General features: G+C 41.9%; 1 long non-coding RNA gene across 1 annotated transcript; it reads right to left on the bottom strand.

The window, feature by feature from the left end:
* Nucleotides 1–16,305: 16,305 nt before the first annotated feature.
* Nucleotides 16,306–18,640, bottom strand: LOC124483187. Its single transcript, XR_006957783.1, has 3 exons — nucleotides 18,609–18,640; nucleotides 16,590–16,658; nucleotides 16,306–16,433 (listed from the first exon to the last, which is right to left on the bottom strand). It is a non-coding gene; the product is annotated as an uncharacterized LOC124483187 (long non-coding RNA).
* Nucleotides 18,641–22,411: the final 3,771 nt, after the last annotated feature.

Raw genomic sequence — 22,411 nt, 5'->3', positions numbered from 1 at the left:
GGGCTAATGGCTGCTGCCTCCTCACAATTGCCTGTGCACCTGTGTATTTTCCTGCTATGTTTGAGGCACCATCGTAACTTTGCCCACGTAAGCCAGACATGGGCAAATTGAGCCTCAACAACACATCAGTTACCACTTTCGCAATGCCCTCGCCTGTTGTCTCCGACACCCTGTATAGCCCAATAAACTCCTCGTGAGGGACAAGGTCATGGTGAACATAACGCAGGCAGACACTCTCCTGTTCAGCACCAGAGACATCTTGAGTACCATCAACAATTACTGAAAATTGTACAATCGGAAGAGATCTAATCTCAGCTGCAATGCCTCGAATTACTGTATTGGCCATGATGTTCAGAATTTCATTCTGTGCTTTTGGGCCTGTGTACATTGTGCTACGCTCTGTTAACCATTTCAGTAAAATGGGATCATCCTCTTCTGCCTTAAGTTTCAAAAGCTGGTATAAATTCCCATTGTCATCGGTGTGGCCTCTAAATGCTTGTCCCTGTCTTGCAACATTCCGTACCGAACTAACTATTTTCATCAAGCAATGCCTCGAGTTCTCCTGCTGCTTACCCCACGCGCTGGATAACTGGGCGCTGACTGGATTTAGCTGGTGTGCTGTTACAGTTACAAAGTGGCGATGGGTTTGGCAGTTTTGATGTGCTGTGAATTTTACAATGGCTTTTTTCCAGTTCCTAAATCCTGCGCTAATGAAGGCAGCATCCGCTTTTTGGCCAAAAGATGGTTGAAAACCCTCGGCTACAGTGAAAACATAACACACCTTTTATTGATGGATTATAATGTAGCCAGGGGAAATCGCGAAACCATTTAACTTGAAAAGTTAACACTTTGTTGGCAAGAGTCTGCGGTTCTATGAACTGTGGGTGTGGCTGATATGGTTCTGTGCCACTGAGGTAGCTAGATAGTGCGGTGCCACTGTCTCCTATACTGCTGCTGCTGCTGTCAAAAAGGTTGACCCCCGGTCCTGCCATGGCTATGACACTGTCATCGGAAGTCTCTCTCCCTGGCTTTCCCTTTCACCACCCTCACTGACTCACTGTCTGTCTCCTAGAAAAGAATTAAGGTGTTTGCCATCCTCATAACTACCAGTACCCAAAACTACAAAATTAATCACAACAACAATACCATTGCCTCAAACTAATCTTGGTTCAGTCACTAGTTTAAGTAAAGAGTGGGGGTATCCATGGCATTGTCCAATTAAGTCTAAAGAAGTCATGTTGCCAAACTGAGACTCAACCAACTTACCTGAGACTCCCTGACTCCCTGTGCCTGCTCTGTCCCCAGCTCTATTCTCTGTGTGTCACTGGTGCCTGCTCTGCCTAATGACATCATTATGAAACATTCAATTAGCATTTCACATCATTTTTATGAACATTTTATCAACTAGTCTTTGAGATTAGGCCACTAGGGTTCTTACTTTGCGTTTTGGTGTCCTGAAAAATTCTCTGATGTCCATCTTCCTTTTTTCTGCCATTTTTCTACCACACACAAAATGTGCAGGTTATTTACAGTAGGAGATGGGCTTCTATCATGTATTACCATTCTTATAGAATGGGCTTCGATCTACCAGCTAGACAGTCAGCTAGGAAAGGTGAAACGGATTGCATTGACAAGGATTGACAGCTGAATGATCATTTTAATATAATTCATGTTTTGGTTTTATATTGGCTGGCTTCCCAGAATAGCTGAATTTGCAGAGCTAGCGAGCACCAATTCTGTTTGTGTGGTATTTGCCATCATCTTTGCTATCGCCAGTTTACTCCAGATCGTGTGCTTCAAAGTCCCTAGAGATGATTTAGCTTTTGCAACGTAACCATTTAAGATAATTATGACAATGGTAGAATATAGTGTAGTTCTGTTCAGTATCGCTAACCATGGCAAAGGGATTTCGAAGAACTACAATATCCATGCTGGTCTTGGATTAAACAAACGATAGCAAAATGTCCTTCCAAATCTTTTGACGACGCCACAGAAATGGAATAGGTGCTAGAGTTTGCTCCATCGGTTAGTTCGCTAGCTATGCAAATGAAGCTAGTATGTGTGAACCCTGTCAAGTAAACCTTGCCAACATAAAGTGAAATCGCTATGGTGCGATTAACTGGATTTACCTCACGTTAGGTTAGTTACGTGCATTTCAGATGGTAGACACTCAGTCACCTTGCCAGATAAGGAACACTACTACTGTAGTGATGTGTCGTTCGTGAACGATTCGTTCATTTTGAACGAATCCTTATAAGGACTCGGGAGTAACGAGTCCTCTCAACGAGTGATTCGTTCATTTCCCGACTCGGTCTTTCTACGAGTCTTTGGATCATTTTTCACGTGACCTGCATAGGCTCTGTACCTAGAGGAAACGAACGATTCGTTCCTTTCCCGACTCGGTCTTTCTACGAGTCTTTGGATCATTTTTCACGTGACCTGTATAGGCTGTAGCAAGAGGAAACGAACGATTCGTTCCTTTCCCGACTCGGTCTTTCTACGAGTCTTTGGATCATTTTTCACGTGACCTGCATAGGCTCTGTAGCTAGAGGAAACGAATGATTAGTTCCTTCCCCGACTCGGTCTTTCTACGAGTCTTTGGATCCTTTTTTCACGTGACCCGCATTGTATTTTTTAGTAGAGGAAACAGTTTCCTTATTCCCTTTCGCGTGGCCGCTGTTTTAGTAAGACGTGAATGAATGATATTCGCTCAAGTCATCATACTGACTGGTTTTGTTATTTTCACTTTACATTTACACTTACAGTTTAGTGCAGTGTAATTGTTTGACGTGATAATTAAATGCTAGTGTGATAATACATGACCAAATCATACAAACTCATGATACATTATTTTAATGCAGGAATTTATTTTGAAATAGTATTTGCTGGTGCACATGTCATGCACTAACCTACAGTGGACGTATAGGGGCTATACGTCCTTTGCAGTGGTTCACGCCTCCGCATCGTCCATTATCAGATTATATTGGACACCTCGTCGGGCATTATCCCTTACATAATGACGCCGTAACATGCCACGATATTACAACTAATTATATTATGCTATATTTAGGCTACGTTTTTCATGCCTTGAGCATAATAGCGTTCATTACGAAATGGTTAAATCTGCTTTAAAATAACGGATATAAACTCTCAAACAACCGTCATGTATGTGTGCAACCATTTGTAAAACGTGCTACAATAAAGTCAGGCAACTGTAGATTATCAAGCTCTTTCTCCTTGTTCTCATTAAGCTCAGGTAAGTCAGCGATTTGCTGACGTTCCCTTTTGTGCTCGTCCCCTGTTCGTATCCGCGAACACGTTTCCAGGCAACTTTTCTTGACATAAGAAAATAAATGGGGTGCTAGTTTACATTTACATTTAGTCATTTAGCAGACTTACAGTAAGTACAGGGACATTCCCCCCGAGGCAAGTAGGGTGAAGTGCCTTGCCCAAGGACACAGCGTCATTTTGCACGGCAGGGAATCGATCCGGCAACCTTCTGATTACTAGCCCGACTCCCTCGCCGCTCAGCCATCTGACTCCATGGTCTAGTTTACCCATTTTGGATTGTTTTCAAACTTAGCAAGAATCAGGAAAAATTATTCGATGAAAATGCTAGTAGCCTAGTATGAGCCAGGTTCGAGAATCGAACAAAAAATATTGGGGGAGATTTTAATGTTTTAGATATGTTGACTGGAGTTAATAGAATAAAAACGACCGGACGAGACAAGTAGAAAATCGGAAATGCAATACCAACTACACCCACCGGGGCTGTTGCCTCAAGCCGAGAGGCGAGGGCTTGGTCCGTGTACGTAAGTGTAATCAGAGAATAGGTGCGTTCGACATGGACTGACTTCATGCAGCCGGCTGCAGCCGGCTGCAGGCGGCTGCAGGCGGCTGCAGGCGGCTGCAGGCGGCTGCAGGCGGCTGACTTGAAACAGTGAACTCTGGTTAGACTTTTTGTCTGACTTGAGACGGCGCCGAGGCTAGGGCACTGTGACGTCGCCATCAAAGTACCGTGAGATCGATTAGCGAACGGCCAGCTGTGTAGGCGAGCGCATTTTTTCTCAAGAGCAACTGCACCGGTTCTAATGACGACACAGCTATTTCATGATTGGCCACTCACACCCGTGTTTTGTAATTATTCTGACACCTTCAGTTTCGCCAATGCTCAAATTCGGACCAAACTGTTTAATTGAATAAAAAAAAAAATTAAGAAAGGGTTTTTAGTCCGCCTGTTCACTAACGGAAAGACTACTTTTAATTATAAATAAAGTAAAGTAAGAAAACAGGGCTTAATCTGCCGTGACATCAACGCAGCAAACCACGAGAAGCTGAAATGTCCGACTTCACAGAGCCATTTTAAACTCCTCCCCGACTGCAAGCGGCTACTCTCGCCGGTCGTTTCATGCAGCCTTAGTCCATGTCGAACGCACCTAATGTCTAATATAGGGAGAAATGCCACTCTCGGGAAACTTACTGGTTGCAGTTTGAACCTAGTTCCATATGAGGGCGCTAGTGGATGAGTGCAGAATGAATGGAGGTCTATAGAGCCATACCCCTCAAAAATCCACTTTTCTCAAGATACAATTCGTTGTCTAGTAATTTGAATGTTGAATTCGAGAGGGGAGCCCAAAAAAATACACACGGCTGGGTTTGAGATTTTTTTTTTAAGTCACCTTTTGTTCTACAAAGCCTTTTAAAATGTCAATGACGTCATGCACTTGTATGGCCAGAGATACCGCATTACGGCAAGCAACTGTCTTCTCTGTGAGAAAACTATTTTCAAACAAGATGGATTACCAAGCTGTGGTTCTTCCTTTTAACCTCTTTTCAAACTAAAACATTTTATATCTACATTTTCCTTCTATATATTTTTTATGCCTAGTTCTCCATCTTACAAAGTCCTCTAACCACTTTTTTCATGTTTTTTTATTTAAGAAAATAGTAGAAAGTTAGTAACAGCCTCAAGGTATGTGTTACCAGGAGGAGGAACCTGTCTGATCCACAGAAAGTCCTGGAGGAGGGGAGGCTGAGGCTAACTTGGCCATGCTCAGAGGGTCTGCTGCTGGGGGGCTGCTGGGGGGCATGTGAGTGTGAGGGAAGGACAGGGAGAAGTGTGGGTGGACGGGAGTGGAGAGAGGGAGGAAAGGATATTGGAAAAATATATTTGCTTTGGCAGGTGAGTTTGAGGGAAACAGAGAGATCAGGGCTAGATGCTCGACATGTGATCAGTCCATTGTCCGTTTGTCGCCATGTTTCTTTGTAAACTCTTCTGCGTTCTTAAATATTTTTTTACGGTCCTTTGAGTACTCCTCAGCTAGGTCGGCCCTGAAGGGGTGTTCTGGCTGAGGGTCGTTGACCAGGGCGATGAGGGACTGAATGACTTGAGTTTTGGTGGCTGGCTAACCCTCATGTTCATTTTCCCTCTAGTTTCATCTGACATGCTCTGTCACCCAGAAAGAAAAAAATGTCTGAAAACCAGAAGCCAGCCCTCTAATGATCTAGAACCAGGAGGTGTGTGCTGCCATGTTTCTTTTCCTTTTCTGACTACTTCTCTGCTTCTGAAGTTGCACTGTATTCTCTGGAACAAGCCCTTTCTCAGCCCTCCCTCCATGTAGTTTGTCAGCCATCTAGACCAGAATCAAAATGGCAGCCTATACACCAACTCTGTTATCAATTACATTGTTTCATAAAAGAAAAGAAAAAAAATGCATTACGGCAAGTTCTGGTCACTTTCTTTTTTCTCTTGAGGCATCGACAACACATCTGAAAATGCTAGAAAGAGTTTTGGCTTGCTAATGTTGTTGCTAATGTTGCTAATGCTCTGACATTAGGTGTATTCGACTTAATGCAGCAACGTCGGCGCCGACAGACGACTGCAGCCGGCTCCCTTGAAGCTGAGAATGCCATTGGCTACTTCAGTCAGCCAGGCTGCAGGCGACGCCGGCGCTGCATGAAGTCGAACTCACTTATTGCCAGTCCGTAACCGCGACCTCCTAGCAACGTAATTTTGTTAAATTGCCAGTCCGTAACTGCAACATTAATTAAGTAACCTATATTTCTCAACTTAAGGAGGACTATGTTTGTGTGATGTGTAGCCTAACTCAAACTAATCATGGTAATGTAATGTAACATTCAGTCATTTTATTTCAAAGTGCCAAACAGTGAATTAAAATCTTCTGCCAGTCCCCGGTACAGGTCCTGTCCGTTGGCCCTGACAATGAAGCAAAAAATAAGTTAGTGTCCTATCAACATAATTGCACGTGTGAAAGGGGCTATAAAAGTCATAAAAAATCACATCTAAAATAACATACATTATCAAAACAATATTATGGGATTCTAGTTTTTTGTTATTGCTGAATTAAAATGTGACGAGAAATGGGCAGTGTAGTTGCTGAAAATGTGCGTATTTTATTGATGAAACGGCTCATTTGTAAATTTGCTCAGAATTCTCGGTAACCTAACTAAATAAACACTCAACGTCTAAACAAAAAAACATTGAGCCACCTACTCTTCTGGCGGTGAATTGTTTTCAGAACCCACAGCTTACGGAGAACCATAAACGCAGTCTATCCGTCGTATCCGTGCGTATCCGTGCGCCCGCCCATCCGTAAACGGAGACGCAGAAGTTTTTTTGAGTGTCTTATTTGCACTTGCCTAGCTGCCAGCTGTTTCCTAGGCCGCCAATGGGTTCTCCTCCACCAGACCAGAGTTGACACCTAGGGGTATGGCATCCAAGATCCGAGATGGCGCCGATGAAGGCTGCCTCAGTTGCTAGGTGAGCTCTTTTTTGTCTTGTTTTGTCTGTTAATTCAGTGTTCTGCCAAGATTTCCGCGGTTCTCTAACAAGAGAAGTACTTCTAAACATCAGGACTACAACTCCTGTGGATTTATTTCCCACTTTTCTGCTTCCTGCGGCAGAATTAGTGGGAATTATAGTCAAAGCCACCCTCGGATTTGTCCTTGCAGCGAAGCGCCGTAGGAGAGGCAAACGAGCCGGTGCACTGGTGCGACTCCGTCGGCGTGGGGCACGCACAGCGTTACCGGGGATATTTCTCTCCAACGTGCGTTCACTGAGCAACAAACTGGATGAGCTTCAGCTACTGGTGTGGAAAAACAGAGACTTTCATTCATCTTTCGTTTAGTGCTTTACGGAGACATGGCTGAGTGAACTGATCCCAGACTCTGCGCTACAGCTAGCAGGTTTCAAACTGCTGAGAGCGGATCGTGACCCTGTGCTCTCTGGCAAAACGAAAGGTGGTGGTATTTGTTTTTACATTAACAGTGGCTGGTGTGAAGATGTGACGGTAATTCTGCAGCACTGTTCTCCTGATCTGGAATCCTTTTTTATTAACTGTAAACCTTTTTACTCGCCACGTGAGTTTGCTTAATTCATACAGGTTGGCGTCTACATGCCCCCTCAGGCTAACGCCAACGAGGCTCAACGTGTACTCGCCAACCAGATATTATGCGTGGAGCATGAAAATCCAGATTCCTTGGTTATTGTGCTAGGCGACTTTAACAAAGGCAATCTCACTCAAGAACTCCCCAAATACAGACAACTCATCAAATGCCCTACCAGAGAAGGGAACACTTTGGATCACTGCTGCTCTACTATCAGTAAAGCATACCATGCGGTTCCCCGAGCACCATTGGGTCACTCAGACCATGCCATGGTCCACCTGATTCCTGCATACAGGCAGAAGCTAAAGCACTGTAAGCCTACAGTGAGGACATCGAAACACTGGACCAGTGGGGCTATGGAGGATCTGCGGGCGTGCTTGGACTCAACTGACTGGGATATGTTCATGACTGCCTCCAATAGTCTGGATGAGCTCATGGAGGCTGTGACATCATACTTCAGCTTCTGTGAGGACTGCTGTCTACCAACACGCACCAGGGTGAGCTACAACAACGACAAACCCTGGTTTACAGCTAAACTCGGAAGGCTGAGGCTGGACAAAGAGGCAGCATTTAGGAGTGGGGACAAGGACAGATTCAAGGAGTCGAAGAACAGGTTTAGCAAGGCGTTGAGAGAGGTTAAACGACTACTCAGAGAGGCTGAAGCGCCAGTTCTCTGCTAACGACTCTGCTTCTGTCTGGAGAGGGCTCAGGCAGATCACCAACTACAAGCCCTGAGCCGCCCACTACACTAACGACTCTTGTCTGGCCAATGACTTGAACGAGTTCTACTGTCGTTTTGAAAGACAATTGGACTGCCCTGAACCATCCCTTCCCTCGCCCCGCTCCCCACCAACTCAGTGACAACATTCTCCATTCAGGAGAGTGAAGTTAACAGACTTTTCAAGAGGCAGAACAGAAATTTGGTTGTAAATTGTGAATTATTGCCGTGTTTCAGGTTGTACAAATAGGACAGATTGTGAAAAACATTTGGTATATTATCGACATCCAAAAGTTATTAAAAACCAGGGAAAGGAATGCCAGAGATTGTCAGAGGAAAGGAGGCGCTTGTGGTTGGCAAAGCTCAACCAAGATCTACGAGGGAAAAATCTGGACAACATACGGATTTGTTCGGCACATTTCTTGTCAGGTAGTGTAAGATGTTTATTTCAGCGGCTCAAAACTAATTTTCTATTGTAGGCTACTGATAATATTTTTTATAGTAAATAGTAAAAACAATTAGGCCTACTGCTTTTACTGTTTTCACTGTGCGCTTATTTTACTGTAAAGCTGACGTTGACATAATATAATTCATATCAAACTACTGCATGTGTATGGGTTTGGCGAGAAAACCAGGTAGTTGACAATATCGAGATATCCAACTGAAGGCAGAATCACCGGGTCGTCACGGATTCAAGTAGATGGAGCTAACTGGTAGGGATCTGCACGCCAATAAATCAAATTTTCTCAACATATCGACGGTTTTCTTTCGGTCCAAGGCCTTCCCTGTATGCCTTTGGATCTTGGACACGTTTTGGTGACCTTTTCGGTCGTTTAGACATGGCTACAGTTGTACCAAAGAGTGTAGAATTTACGTTATTTTCGTTGTACTCCGTTGAGTTGTTTAACTACATTGAGTGCCTCCAAGATGGCCGCGCATCCGGGTTACTGCCCAGAATGTGACGTCCGTGAAAACCCTCTATAGCTAGCTAGATAAGCAACCTTTTTACCTACATCTAGCACTAGGCAATACCATACTTTATTTACCCTTTACAAGTGGAACAGCATTTGTTGATTTCTTAATCTGGGTCTGAAATATGTTGTGCTTTTGGCCGTGTTCAGATTTAGGCGTCTGTTTCAGGCAGAAAGAGATGACAAGGATGTTTTTTCCAAGTAGCTACAAAAGAAATTGCTGGTGTTTTTTTTATTGCCATAACAACCGTGAGCTAATCTGGAGTTAACCTTAGCTAACATGCTAGTTTGTCTAGTTTGTCTAACATTGTCTTCCAATTTAAATAAGGTTGCTCAACTTGTAATTTTGGCAATTCGCAGAATTGTATTGCTATCCCAGCTAACACATGACGTTGCGGCAACGTTGCCAGTAAGTGCTCAGTTGGTAACCCGCGACGTTACCTTCTGGCAACGTCGTGGCAACGTCGTAGCAACGTTATGAAGGGAACGTTTCCACAACGTCGTACCTTGGTTCGCTGGTTACGTTATTTTTAGACCCGTGGGCAACGTTGCCGCAATGTCATACCTTGGTCGGTTGGTAACGTTATTTTTTGGTCCCATGGACAACGTTGCCGCGACGTTGTACCTTGGTCGGCTGGTTACGTAAATTTATTTTCCCGTGGACAACGTTGCCGCGACGTTGTACCTTGGTCGGCTGGTTACCTTATTTTTAGACCCGTGGACAACTTTGCCGCGACGTCGTCCCTTGGTCGGCTGGTTACGTTATTTTTGTCGTGGGAAAAAGGATCTTGAGTGCAATATAGTGGTTTATATATATAAATGTAGACAATGCATGTAATTCATGTTCTACTCAGCCCCAGCATGTCATTGGTCATCAATGTTCTCATATGCAGACACATAGCTTTAAAAAAAGACAGAATGTGGAATATAATTTAGTCTTTTGTTTTGTTTTGTTTTGTAAACAAAATTGTTAAATGTGACCAATAGGTAAGCGACTCTTAAGAGTTTCATTTTCAAAGACAAGTCATCACAGAATATTACAATTCTTCCTTAGCAAACCTGCCCCTCAGCCATCTGACTTCCCTTTAGTATAGGTAGGTACCACATATTTAGGATTCCTATATGTTGAATGTATCTACCTTCCTGCCAAAGTAAATTCCTTGTCTGTGCAAACTTTCATGGCGATTAAAACACTTTCTGATTCTGAAATGCTGCCTCGTTTATGATTTAGCTTGAGTCAGGCTACACATCACACAAACATATTCCTCCTAACGTTGGCTATCTATTATACCAAAACAAGTAGCCTTCTGGGCAAATGAGGTCTGCATATGAAATATAGGTTACTTCATAATTAAGTAAATTATTAACGTCGCAGTTACGGACTGGCAACGTCGGAAAATAACGTTGCCACGACGTCGCGGTTACGGACTGGCAACCTCCCAAAACAACGTTGCTAGGAGGTCGCGGTTACGGACTGGCAACGTCACAAAACAACGTTGCTAGGAGGTCGCGGTTACCGACTGGCAACGTCGGTAAATAACGTTGCCACAACGTCGCGGTTACGGACTGGCAACATCAAAAACCACGTTGCTAGGAGGTCGCGGTTACGGACTGGCAACGTCGGAAAATAACGTTGCGACGACGACGCGGTTACGGACTGGCAACGTCGGAAAATAACGTTGCCACGACGTCGCGGTTACGGACTGGCAACGTCGGAAAATTAACGTTGCCACGACGTCGCGGTTACGGACTGGCAACGTCACAAGATGACGTTGCGGCAACCTACTGGCGCCCCACAGATGCACGGTCCCGCAACGTCGCCAAAGACGTTGCGGCAACGTAAGGGCAACGTAAATGTGTTAGCTGGTACATGTTAGTCTGTAACATGAAGGCAAAACTGATTCAACCATTAAAACCATATATCCTCTGAAAGCTTATACCCTGTAGGATGTTATCTAATGAGACAAAAGACACGTCCATCTCTCCATATTAGTATGCTGCCCATGCATAATAAATTCGGTATTGGTAAATGTAGTAGGCTATATGGCTGATACTTTTTTGGGCTGTGCCATTTAGGGAAACTGATTCAACCACCTAAACCATGTATTTTCTGAAAGCTTACATCCTAAGGATGTGATCTGTGGAAAAGACTACAGGTTTGAACACAAATTTGATCATTTCTGAACTGTCCAGTCATGCTTTAGGGATATGCTTTTTTTAAATGTAGCCTACATAATTATTAGGCTACTAAACCTATACCAATTCTGAATTTTATATGCTGATAACACGATTTACATCTCAGAAATCTTCATATGAAAAATCTACATTAAGCTTATTATTATCAATATGAAAGAATGCTCAATGCATCTCCATGTCTCCTGATATAGGTGGTAGAGATTGAGAGTGAGTCAGAGGCAGGGGCAGCATGCAGGGGCAGTGGAGACAGCTCTGTTGCTGAGGTGAGTGCTGAAAGGTGACAGGTAGTTGAAGATGTCCCATTGCTTATTGGGAAGTTTAGTTTTCAAAATATTTTAATGTCCAGCCCCTCAGTATATGTATAACAACTATGGTAAATAGTTGTGGTAAATGCACCAGAATGCGGGAAATTGCATCTACATCTCAAAGAATTATAGGGGAGAAACCCCCAGACCCCCCGCATAATGTGTGTCCCCCCACTCTCAAAATGCTGCTGACGCCCATGGCTACAGTTCTGTCTTCAATGCCACAGCTATGGCTAAACTTTATTATGTCTTATTACACGGCTGTTCTTAATGCTGTAGAATGCTCCATTCACTCGAATGGGGCTTCCAAACGTTCTGCGGTGAACAATTTTCTCATATTTGACCGTTGCAATGCACATTTGACCGCTGTCAAGGGAAGTGGCCTTTTTGCCTCGGATTCACGTCTTCGTAGCACTCCGCAAGTAGTCCGGTAACTTTTCAACCCCAGCGTACTCTGTTGCTTAGCGACGTCAGCTGATTTGAAGCCTAAAGAATGTTCAAAGTCTATGAAGTTCAACGTCTTTGGTGAACTATTTCTCTGCTGATCAACAATACGAATGGTAACAAATCCATTGTAAATAGACACACTGTGTTAAGTTATTTTTGTTGGTAAGTAACCGTGTAATAAGCGGAATAATGTATAGAATGCCGGTCATTATTGGGAAAATGGCCGACGTTCTATACATTATCCCTTACAAAAGAAACGTTCTCATTTCCGACGCTTTCAAACAATCAGTGAAGTGTGGATAGCAACGGCAGCTAGCTTGCCTCTAGCAAACTGCTTTTGAATTAGCCATGTCCTCATAAATTAATATCGAACTTATTTACATTTTGGGGGGCTTATTTTAAGTTAGCAGACGGTACTATTTGAATCGCATATCCATCTGAAATACTGCCAGTGACAACGTTGTTACAGTAGCTTGTTTAAAAGGGGGTTCCTTGTTTCAAAGGGTGTTCTTAATGAATTCTGCAATATGAGTAGGCTAAATGCTTGAAAATATCACTAGAAGGGAAAACGGACCCACCTGCAACCGACGCAAGAAAGCACACCCTACAATTTCTCCAGAAATTGTACACTCTCTAGTTATTATTCTTCTTCCGCCATGGGTGTCTATGGCAGCCCCCATAAGCACTTGGTCGAAATTTTGAAATTTGGCACACTCATTGGGGACAGTCCCCTGGTCCAATTCACAAAGTTTCATGTCCCATACTTTGGCACTCTAGCGCCACCAACGGGTCAAAGTTGGAGTTGTGTTTACACACGCAACTTTTGAACCGTATGACCCATTTTCAAAAATGAGGCACCATTGGATTCCCTGGATCAAGCCGAGTTCTATGCACACCATGGTGTGAAATTCCAGTTGTATAGATTTTCCGCTATTTCAGGTTTTATCAAAAACCTTTGAAAACCTACTCCTCCTACAAATTTTGTCAAATCTTCTTCAAAATTACCAGATATGATCTTCAGACCAAGCCTCACAAAAGTGATCGAAGGATATTTGATTTTCAAAACCGTTTGTCCGGTACAGCCAATCAAATTCTGCAGAAAAGCCGCCAAACAGGAAGTGAAGCCATATCTCAGCTGTTCTTTGAGGCAGTGACACCAAAGTTGGTACGCCTACTCGGAACTTTATTCTAAGGATGTCCTCCAAAAATGGTGTCATGTGACTAAAAGGGGGCGTGGCCGGAAGCATAAACGTGTTTTGGCTAATAACTGTTGAAGTGTTTACCTTAATAAAGTAATTTCTTTGTCTGTTGATGTCTTGTGAGATATCAAGCTTGACCATCAACAATATTTCATAACAACCGAATTGGCCGCCATTTTGGATTTAATGGAAAAGGGTAAAAACCTTTTACACGCCCCAAATTTTGTCCAATATTGACTAAATTTGGCACAGATGATCTTCAGACCAAGCTTTACAAAGGTGTCAGATGGATTTTCCATTTTCAAAACTCAGCAACCATTTGTGCGATTGTCACCAAACTTGGGTTCCATCGTTCCCACGAGGAGCAGAGGAGGCCTGCGGTGTTATACCAGAAAAAACACTTTGAACACTCAGTACTTTGGAACACAAACAGATATTTCAACCAAACTTGGCGTGTTGCATGAGTGCAACAGGTTGTTGTGACTTAATTGTTGCGCAAGTGCTATGGAGGCCATGTCCTGCTCTGGACTGCTTGGCCCCTCCATTGCTGCTTGCAGCTATATTTATTATTATTACACATCTGTCATTGAAGTCTATGGCAGCCCCAGCTACATTGTCAGAAGTTGTAAGATTTGGCACACCCTTTGGGACCAGTCCCCTCATCAATTTCACCAAGTTTCATGTCTCCCATTCCAACCATCTAGCGCCACCAATGGGTCAAAGTTGAAGGTGTGTTTACACATGTTACCTTTGAACCATATGCCCCATTGTCCAAAATGAGGTATCGTTGGATTCCCTGGATCAAGACGAGTTCAACGCACTCTATGACGTCATACACAGTCATATAGAATCTCCGCCATTTTGAATGTTAGGGAGAAATGTTTTTTCGCTACTCCTCCTACAATTCTTTTTGAATCTTCTTCATAATTGCCACAGATGATCTTCAGACCAAGCCTCACAAAAGTTATCCCCTGGAGTTTAGATTTTCGCAACTGTTTGTTAGTTACAGCCAATCAAATTCAGCAACTGATTCGGTTAAAGGGAAGTGAGGTCATATCTTAACGAATCTTTGATGCATTGACTCCAAATTTGGTGTATGGATTCATGACCCTGTTGTTAAGAGGTCCAATAAAGGTAGTGTCATTTGAGCTCTAGGGGGCGCTACAATAGGCAAAATTGTGTTTTGACCAATAACTGTTGATTTGTTTGGCGTATTTAAGTCATTCCTATGTCTCGTGATATCTTAGGAGATCCCGCGTCTGATGCATGTTAACGCGTGATACCAGACGAATTGATGAAGCCGCCATTTTGAATGAATGAAGAAAACTTTTTTCCTTACTCCTACACAATGTATCCAATATTCACCAGATTTGGCACAGATTATCTTCAGACCACAATCACCTTGCCATGTAAAAATATGACTGAATTACAGCTGTTTAAACTTGGGCCAAATCTGACCATGCGTGCCACAGGAGAAACAGCTTCCTTTTTGTATTCAGTAACTGTACACAGAAATTCCCAGCACTGACAATGGCTTACTGGGATAAGACGGGCTCCGTTGAAGTGCAAGGTCGTAGGTTTGAATCCAGCCAAAGTCTCAGGCATGTCATGATACTGGTTTATCTGTTTAGTGAAGCCAGGTATGCGACAGTAGCTGTCGAGCAGTATAATCATAATGGCCACGATAATGTTTAATTCTCAGGGGATTTATACTCATGAAGAGTCCGATTTATTGTGCTTTGTAGATACAGTGAATCTACATCTAGCCAGTGCATCGGATTTCTTGCATCATAACTTCTGAACAGATTTGTCATAAATCACAAGATTGGTCTCTGATTCTACGTGGCATACCAAGTCGAAATATATCACATTGTCTCGTTTCCACCATTTTGGGTGTCGGCCATTAGAAATTTTCATAAAAACATACTTTTTTTAAATATGACTGAATTACAGCTTTTTATACTTGGGTCAAATCTGACAACGCTTCCCACAGGAAAAACGGCTTACTTTTTTTTACACAGTAACTGAACACAGTAATTCCTAGGACTGAGAATAGCTCACCCTAACCCTGGGATAAGACGGGTTCCTCTGAAGTGCAAGGTCATAGGTTTGAATCCAGCCACAGTCATCACGCATATCATGATACTTGTTTATCTGTTTAGTGAAGCCAGGTATGCCACAGTAGCTATCTAACAGTATAATCATAATGGTAATGATGATGTTTCAATCTCATGGGATCTATACTCAAGAAGAGTCAGATTTATTGTGCTTTACAGATATGTGTCCTCTAACCTCTAGGGGGGCGATCCCATGTCTGACACTTGTTAACTTGTGATACCAGCCAAATTGATGCCGCCATTTTTAATTAATTAATAAAACGTTTTTGTCCTACTCCTGCTACAAAATGTATCAAATATTCACCAACTCTAACACAGATTATCTTCAGACCACATTCACATTGACATATCAAAATAGGACTGAATTACAGCTGTTTAAACTTGGGACAAGTCTGACAACCGCTTGCCACAGGAAAAATTCCTTATATTTTTACGCAGTCACTGAAATATGATTTCCAGCACTGAGAATAGCTCACTAGGATAAATTGGTGTCCTGTCAACGTCAGAGGTTCAAATCCAGCCAAAGCTGACAAGCTTGTCATGTCTCTGATTCTCTATTTAGCGATACTATAAGCCACTGCAAAGAAAGTTTGCGCAGTCACTAGATGTCGAAAGTTTCTTCTGGGTCATCTGACCTGCTTGGCCACCACATTGCTGCTTGCAGCTATATTTTTTTATTGAAAGTGGTAACTTATATTATATTTTATGACAACTTAGATTTTATTTTATTGTACATTTTATTTAATTCTAATTCCACTTAGTAATGCTAGTTTATGTACCCTATGTACCCTTAGTATAGATAGTCCACATATTTAAATTTTAGGTTCCTATATGTTTATTGTATGCACCTTCCTGCCAAAGTAAATTCCTTGTCTGTGCAAACTTTCATGGGGAATAAATCCCATTCTGATCTGGTGATGCAAAAGTTTTAAGTCATGCTTTTGCTTCAAAACATAGCCTTTAGGGTTGCCATGGCTCATACAATTATTGTAACTGTTATAAACGGTCATTCATCACTTTATCATCATTTCCCAGGGACACAGTGCTAGGCTGTGTGATGGTGGCAGGATCATCTGTGCAGAAATGAAAGTGGAATGTAGTTTATGTACATAGTATTAGCATGTTGATATTGATATTAAAACAAATAAAACGTAATCCAAAAACAGATGTCATGTACAACTTTAAAGAATTAGTGACATGATACTCTTATAGATTTAAAGTATACTTACCCCATTTTCTTTAAAGGTCCAGCATTGGGCTACAATCCCAACCAGTCCTTCTCCACGACATTATACATCCTGTTATCAAGAGAATATATAAGTCAAGCGCTTTTACAGTAAATTGTTGTTGCATCGGTGTAAACAGTTGACAAGGTGGTTATTCTGAAGAAGGCAGGCCGGAAGGAGTCACGACAAAGGAAAGGAATTCGACTTTGGTTTATTAGTCGAGCGCCCGGATCAAACAATCAGTTCAAGACTAACTGATGGCATGAGTGAAAACTCTGTCTCTCAGCCATGCTTAAATACATGAGTTGCACAGTACAGATATAGCATGCACAGAATTTCTTCCTCAACGGGTCTTCAGTGGTCAGTACACTGATACACTAGAACGTTCACCAGCAGGTGAAGTGGTCGTTAATCACATAAGCCCTGTTTTGTACACGATTTGCCTCACAGTCTCCTAACTGTCTTGGCTGTGTGCTATATTCTGCTCAGTGGGGTCTCGACCTCTTGACCTTACAGAGACTCAGGCTGCACATGTACACAGAAAATCTGCCTTACAGTTCCTTCCTCTTCTATATTTGTAAATCAATTTTAAGTGATTTGCATCATGTGAAATCTCTATACAAATGTCTAATAAGCCTGCACCCTCTGAATCACTCCGGAATCAAGTTGAATTCCCATCACAATTATTAATGGTGCATGAGTTATCAGCCACTTGTAACCTATACTCGCATAACCAAACCCCACTCCACAATTGACAAAGAGTGAGTAAAAGATAATGTGGCTAATCTACTCTACTCGTCACACAATCACTTGGTCAAAACTCCTTTCCGGGTAAGGATAAAATCACCAAATGTCATCCAGTGTGACAAAACTAATTTCACAACACTCACATGCTAAATAATATTCCTCAGTACATCCCTAAGACTAGGAAGGCTGTAAACCTTTTAATCAAAATTAACATCACACGCAAACAAATTCCAAGAAAGAGAATGTCTTCTATCTGTGGTTCAGCCAAACTCGAATGTCTCTTTTAGGCAGGGCCTCTCCTTCTCCTGTCCTTCTCCATCTGTTTGACTCAGAATTAAACATGTCATGTCATGCAACACTTTCTTCCCTAACCCACATTGTTGATGGAATGGAACGATCTCTAATAGATTTGATATTAACAGTTATGTCTCCCGAAGTGATGACCGGCATGTTTGTGATAGACTGCAACAATTTCACAATTAGGGCTCGAAATACTGGGAAACAGCAACTCATGTTTACTACAACGAGAATGATTACCAAAAACACTGGTGCTAAAATACCTACAATCCATGCCACTAGAGAATTTCCTTTGAACATGTTAGCTACAACATCAAAGATCTGATTATTATGATATCCTCCTTACACTCTGGCTTCTCAATTGGTTCTCACAATATTATCTTGTATGTCTCTGATGTTATCAATAGCTTTACTCTTATCTTCCGAATAAAAGTACCCCCCGGACAAATCCTCAAAATCTAATAAAAGTACCCCCCGGAATAAAAGTACCCCCCGGAAAATTGCCAAATCACCACGCAAACTGTGTCCATATGCGATCAAAATGTGTTCCTATCAGTGTAAGTGCGCATCTTTTACTGTCACTTGCAATCAGGAGTAGAAATGGACAGCAAATATACCATTGCTAGGAAAAACTTAAACACTTATAATTTGGAAATACATAATCATTATTAGGAATTTTCAAAAAAGAGGCTGTTACAAATATATGGTAGTTTTCCTCAAAAACTTACAGTCAACATGACTGCAACATAACATGAAAACCACTGGACATACTTAGTTATTACAAAGTAAAAAAAGAGTCTGTCTAGTTACAAACATACATGTACTAGTACTATCACTTTTCCTTAAACAGCTTACAGTCAACATGACAACCACGACCAAATAAAGCATTAGGAAAATACTTCAATGCCTGTAGCTTGGAAATACATAGTTACAAATCTGTCAAATAACAAACATGCCATGACAACTGGTATACGGTACCTCAACAAACTTATAGTAGACATGACTGCCGCGCAGCACAATTGCAGGTGCTGTGATATTTCTAATGACATCATCTCGCAGCACCTCATATTCCGCGTCTTGTGCGCATACAATCTGCATACAATCCTGAACTTGCACCAATACTAGTTACACCTTCAAAGTATCTACTGTACTTGAAAATATAAAAAAGTAAATGCCCTGGGATTTCTATTTAACGATGAGAGGGTCGTTGTCTATAGGTTGTGACTGTCATGCTGGTGTGCTGAATGGGAACCGTTAGGTGAGTGTACAGTAGCTAGAGCTAATATCCGAGCCATAATGAGGGTCTGGCTAACATTTAGCTTGCACTGACAACCAGTTGGTAGCTAATGTCGTTGGCTAATGTAAGCTACTTACCAGTACCTAGCTAGCTAAGGTAGCTAACGTTTTCACATCAGAGTTAAAATTCCGAAAAAAAATCGTGGAATTTTCTAAAATTATGTCTCGATTTTCCCCCCAAAAAATAAACGTACCGTCCAAAATAAGAATGTACCGGGTGGATTTTTCGGGTAAAAAAAAATAAACGTACCGGTACGTTTATTCGGAAGATGAGAGTAGACAAATTACCAAGACTTTCAGATTCGGATGGAAGATACGTAGAACATGAATCATCTCCCACAATAGCACAAACACCTCCCTCTGCGGCTGTGATTACGTCCAGAGCAATTCTATTGTTTATGGTAAATATTCTAATTGTAGCAACTTCAGCTCCCAACGCCTGAAATCCCATAAGTGTAGCATTCGCGACATCATGACGAGTCAATGCGATCATATAATGATTAGAATATTGAAATTCAATATTCCAAAAGATGGTTTTGAATACTAACTGAGTGCATGTAAATATCTTGAAATCAAGAGGTAGCACTAAATCTGTCAGCTAAATCAGTTGCGTCATTGTTTTGCAAATGTACATAACCCATAGTTTCTGGATTGGAACGTTTAGCTCTTGAACCAGTGCGATGATGCGTCATGAATTCAATAGGTTCAACTACGTACAATAAATCCTTCATTGTGCACTCTCCACAAAGACCTCTGAATAAGGGCGGTAGGCTTGTCCATACTTCTCACCACAACACCAATTAAAGCCAGGAGTGGGCGGAGATGCTTTGACACTGGGTGAGTCGCAGGAAGCCTACGTCTTTGGCACCAAGAGAATCTTTCTCTACTCCTCTGAGGCAAACTTCATAAATTGAAGACGAATTAATGTTAGCTGAAACTTTAGTAGGAACTATAGACAAATCATTAGGCAAAGAAACCATATGTTTCTTGTAGAATATTGTAGATCCTACTAACGATGGCAATTCCTTAGGGACAGAGAATATAGTAGCATGAGAATTCTGTAAATCTGGTTGGCTTCCCTGATTTATGGAAATATTGGAATAGATTATATACTGTGACATCATATTCAATAATCCTTTGGCTTTGACTATCATGTTACTACCTTTGGCCACGTAGATGTTGTTCAGCACAATAATTGGTCGTGCTGGGGTGTGTGAATTAGGTTGCTCACCTAACAAACCGCCTGGTGGTCCCACCGCTCAAGACTGCCAGGTCCCAACACAAGCTCTTCTCCTGCCTGGCCCCCCAATGGTGGAACCAGCTCCCCACCTCCATCAGGGACACTGACTGTCTCCCCACCTTCAAGAAAAGGCTCAAGACGCACTTGTTCCGGGAGTACAACGGCATTTAGGAATGCTTGGCTAGACCTGTTGTTAGTTTCCTCCAGGATCACAATGACTCTTATTGAGTGACTTGTTGCTCTTGTAGGTTAGTTATAACGAAGTTAAGTCTTGTACTCGCTGTGAAATATTTTACTATTGATTGTTCTTCTACAGGTACAGTCCTGCACTTTTTTGTGGTTCATGTTGTTTTAATTTGTAACTTGTTTAACTGCATGCTCTTATGGGTCTTCCTTTCCTTTCCTTCCTTCACAATGTATGCTTCATGTGTTGGCTGCTTGCAATGTTTGGGACTACCTCATTGTTATGATCAGTGACCTATGCTCTTTTGTAAAGCTCTCTCTTGGAAGTCGCTTTGGATAAAAGCGTCTGCTAAATGCATAAATGTATAATGTAAATGTAACAAAGGATGCTTTTGCAATACATACTGATATGCGAGAAGGCACATGGATGGTAATCCTTCAGGACCTTGAAGTGGAACTGTCCAATAGGCAGGGATGGATTAACCAATGGGCCTACCGGACCCAGGCCCAGGGGCCCATGAGCTCAGGGGGCCCATAACCCAGAATCTCTGTGTGACGTCGCCGTTATTAACTTGATATGTATTGTATTGATATGACACAATGCGCCATAGCTGGTATATGCTAGGCTTAAGTCATTAATGTCTTTAAAAGGGCCCCAAAAGTCCTACTGATTAAACAAAAAAATAGCCTTAACTTTCACTTTGAAGATGTCACAAGAACGAAACCATCATGATACCTTTCAAGTGAGTGTTTATCCCCTCAGTTTATCTCTAGGACTTTAGAGGGGCTGAGTACTCCATGCAATATGGGCCCTTCAACTTTGTAGGGAGGAATCCAAAAAGCAAGTGCAAAACAATAGCATTAGAGCTGTGTCTAAGCACCCCCAACACACACTATTTATTGAAGATATAATATTGTTAAGCCCATGATGGTCATTTTTCAAGAAAGAGAGAGGGTTGTGTGGGCTACAAATGTACACTCAAGGGTTACAACTATCAAATATTTTTGGAATATAAACGTCATTTATTTTGTTTATTACTCGAGTACTTTTGCGTTTTTAAACAACAATATCAATATTTTTCTTGACAAAAAAAAATATAAATGTTTTGCCAATGGGGTTTTTTTGTTGGTGGAGGGGGGGGCCTTGAAACATCCAGGCCCAGGGCCCGCGGTTTCTCAATCCGTCCATGCCAATAGGGAAACAATTCTTCTGTTGATTAAGGTAACATGGAACACGCATAGCAAGAATTACGAGTCCATTTCCAAACCCTACTCTTAAAAGCACTGTACCATAAATTAGATGCGAAAGGATGGTTTTTGTTGACTGGCATATCCTTATCCGTCATTTTCTTTAAAGGTTCCAGATAGACCATTAGGTGAAATTTCTGGCCATGCAGTGGGAATTGGAACTTTCCCAAATACAGTACTAGATGGTATCCAATAAGGAGCACATCTACCTCTCCAATTAAGTGGGAGATAAGTGTAAATATTGTTATCGCAAAGCCAAATCATGAGATCAGTAGCTGGCCACGGAAAAAGTGTTCCCATGAAGATCCTTTTATCTGGACAACCCTGAGTGAAACCCATCTGATGCACTGTTTTAACGCCCTGTGTATAACTTAGACAAGTTACAGGTGCCTTTGTTCGTGTAACTTTAATAACTATTGGTTGAAAATTGTCATAAGCATCCAAATCTCGTTGAACTAGAAACTTAGGAGTCAATTTTTTCCAGAATGCATTACAGTAATCAACTGTGACTGTGCTGGGAAAACATCAGGGGTTGGCTTATTATTGACACTTCTTCACCTTCAAGCGATTCGTAGTCTGCATTAATTGATAGCATACTCTCCGTCATGATAATGTATTCCACCTTCTGAACTTAGAATGGTTTCCTCCCTGTTGTAGCTTAAGCAAATCATGTCTGATTCATTTATAGGAATATGATTCTGTACTTCAACTCCAAGAATACTTGTTGGTGTTGGAACGTTACATCATACATTTGTATGAACATGCTGATCAGAGTTAGAATGTTCAGTTAATTCTTCTTTAAGCATTATCCCTG

The sequence above is a fragment of the Hypomesus transpacificus genome, chromosome 21 (assembly GCF_021917145.1).
Source record: "Hypomesus transpacificus isolate Combined female chromosome 21, fHypTra1, whole genome shotgun sequence".
Lineage (NCBI taxonomy): Eukaryota > Metazoa > Chordata > Actinopteri > Osmeriformes > Osmeridae > Hypomesus > Hypomesus transpacificus.
The sequence above is the reverse complement of the archived record's forward strand: the minus strand, read 5'-3'. Positions and strand labels throughout refer to the sequence as shown.